Raw genomic sequence first — 3,181 nt, 5'->3', positions numbered from 1 at the left:
GATATTAAAATAAGTGATAAGGATTCAAGTTTCTCAGAATTGGGTGATTAAGAACTCACTTATTTCAAAACATTGTTCCTATTGAATTAGTTCGTAAGTTCAAAATGCATCGTTCCAGGACAAGTCTGAGTCGGACACATGAAAAGTAGGGTCTTGGGACTTCCCGGGAGGTCCAGTGGTTAGGCTTCTGCACTTCCACTGCTGGGGGCGCGGGTTCGATCCCAGGTCGGGGAACTGAGATCCCGTGCGGCTCGGCCAAAAAAAAAAAAAAGAAAGTAGGGTCTTGCCCTGTCATGGTTATTGTTGGAAAATGTCCATCCTTTTCAGAGGGATTAACATAATACGTCACTTAAGAAAACAAGCCATAGGTCCTTTTCTATATGCTTTGAGGCAACTTAGTGTAGGAACGAGAAACAACTGGCCAGCAAAGTGAGGCCTTTGATGGGAGCTGGTGGAACCAGAACAGTGCTACTCAGTGGTTAGTGCTTCGGCTGATGCAGGGAGGGGTTACAGCTCGGCTGCAGCTCGGGGACTTGGGAAAGGACAACACGAAGTGGCATAAATGGGACCGAGTACAAGGTTTAAGGCTTAGTTAGCAGGATGTGTTTGGGAGGGGAGGGAGGAGTTAAGAGGGGGTGAGGGAAGGGCAAAGAGAGACAGAAATGAGAGAATTTCGGGTTTCAGGCTCAGTAAAGATCTCATGTTCCACAGCAGGGGGCTCATTTTTCTTCCTTCCAGAAATGGTAATCCAACTCTGATTTTCCCTTTGGATGTATTCCCAGTAGAAGAAAGAGCTGCAAGAATATTTAATATCCTTACACATTTCTCTTAAGTGAACTAAAATCACCACTTGCTTTATTATTTTTTTATTTTATTATTTTATTGAAGTATAGTGGATGTACAATATTATATGTTACAGGTGTACAATATAGTGATTCACAATTTTTAAAAGTTATATTCCTTTTATAGTTATTATAAAATCTTGGCTATATTCCCTGTGTTGTACAATATATCCTTGTAGCTTATTTATTTTATACCTAATAGTTTGTACCTCTTAACCCTCTACCCCTATATTGCCCTTCCTTTCCCTCTCCCCACTAGTAACCACTAGTTTTTTCTCCATATGTGTGAGTCCGCTTATTTTTTGTTATATTTACTAGTTTGTTGTATTTTTTAGATTCCACATATAAGTGATATCATACAATATATGTCTTTCTCTGTCTGACTTATTTCACTTAGTCCATCCATGTTGCTGCATATGGCCATATATATACACACACACATACACACAGACCACATCTTTATCCTTTCATCTATTTATGGGCACTTCGGTTGCTTCCATATCTTGGGAATCGTAAATAATGCTGCTGTGAACAGTGGGGTGCATCTATCTTTTTGAATTAGCATTTTCATTTTTTCCAGATATATACCCAGGAGTGGTATTGCCGGATCATATGGTAGTTCTATTTTTAGTTTTTCGAGGAAACTCCATACTGTTTTCCACAGTGGCTGCACTAATTTACATTGCCACCAACAGTGTATGAGGGTTCCCTTTTCTAAAAATCACTTATTTAAATGGAGATTTGTTTTTTGAACTTAGCTACTAGTGGCCAATTGTATTAAATCTTTTATCATCATAGCTGTATTCCAGAATCCAATTGACAGGTGGAAAATGTGGAGGCTTTGGTCTTTCTAGCAGTGACTCACAGTGGAACCAGCTTTACTGGTGTTATCCTTTCAGAGATCACGACTCTATTCCCTTGAAAAGTCAATTTTAGCATTGAGTGCATAAGTCATGAGTGCTCACAATTTGCAAAAGCAGAGAACAGGTAATAAGGTCTCTTCTGGCACTGGTGAGGGTGGGGAACAGAACAGCCCTCCTGGCGGTGGAGCGTTTTTGAGCACATTCATCCCACTTCAAAACCTGTGCATGTCTTAGAAGGGATCCATTGGTACAGACGCAAAAGGACAGATGGTGCGTGAAGGAGAGAGACCGATACCGTAGAACATGAATTTGCTTATTAAGAAATCAGCTGCTTGAGATGCCATGGCAAGGTTCCAGGGAAGATGCATGGGGTGTGATTCAAAGAGGAGAGGGATTTCCCAGCTGCTTGCTCTGAAGTCAGGATTTGTCTTTGGATCACCATAATTTACAGTCATTTTCTGAAAGCCTCCTCTGTGAGTCTGGGATTCTTGCGTTAATTCCTCTGCCCTCACTTCCAGACCACTCCTCCGGGGCCCTGCTCCTCCCACAGATGCCCAGAGCGGGAAGCACTGATCTGGCTGTTCCTCTGCTCTGGGCCCCGCGCTGGGCTTGGAGGGGAACACGGGTGACAAGGAGACACGGCTCTTGTGAGCTTGTAGGTCAGAGGAGACTATGGGGTGGGGGAGATGCCCTGTCGAGGTGCAGACAGCAGATGTGAGCACACGAAGCGGCCTCCCAGGCGTAGGACATCAGGGAGCGGGGGGGGACTGTGGAGGGCTGAGGCAGCAGATGTGAGCAGGGAGATTTTTGTGTGCAAACGTCTGGCTTTTAAAACACCTCTGGTGAAGCAGAACACACCAGGGGCTGAATCGACCCCCTGGCCGGCTAGCTCTCACATCACCATGAGACGTGGAAGGGCAAGAGGCTGGAGGAAGAACCGGTCCAGGACACACCTGTCCTGTCCCCTTCCTCCTCGGAGCAGTAGACAGACTTAGGATGTTAATATTAACAAACAAAACACTCCAAGGAGAACAGACAGCAAATATGAACAGCTTAAGCTCCTACGCAGCCTCAGAGCACGGTGGTGAAGCCTACAGCATCGGGATGTCAGCCCCCGGGTTTGAAGCCTGGTCTGGGGCTGGCTGGCTGTGTGCACGTGGGGAGGCACGTCACCTCAGCGTCTTGGCTTTCTCATCTGCGAGATGGAGATAACAGTAATCACCACCTTACAGCTGCCGCGAGGATCAAATGAGTTGATACACGTGAAGGTCCTGGCAGTGTGTCTGGCACCATAGAAGTGTTAGCTGTTGTCAGAGTTATGGAGACAGATGGTTTCAGACCGGGAGGATCCCAGAAAAAGCATGAAGAGGAGACTCAGCTCAAGATGCCCTCAGTCCCCAGGCGTCCTCTCCATCAGCATCTCCTCGACTCGCTTGCGTGGTCCCTCCCCTCCAATCCTTGTCTCCATCCTTGGCT

This window comes from Balaenoptera ricei, chromosome 18, assembly GCF_028023285.1.
Source record: "Balaenoptera ricei isolate mBalRic1 chromosome 18, mBalRic1.hap2, whole genome shotgun sequence".
Taxonomy (NCBI): Eukaryota; Metazoa; Chordata; class Mammalia; order Artiodactyla; family Balaenopteridae; genus Balaenoptera; species Balaenoptera ricei.
Note: the sequence above shows the minus strand (reverse complement) of the source record.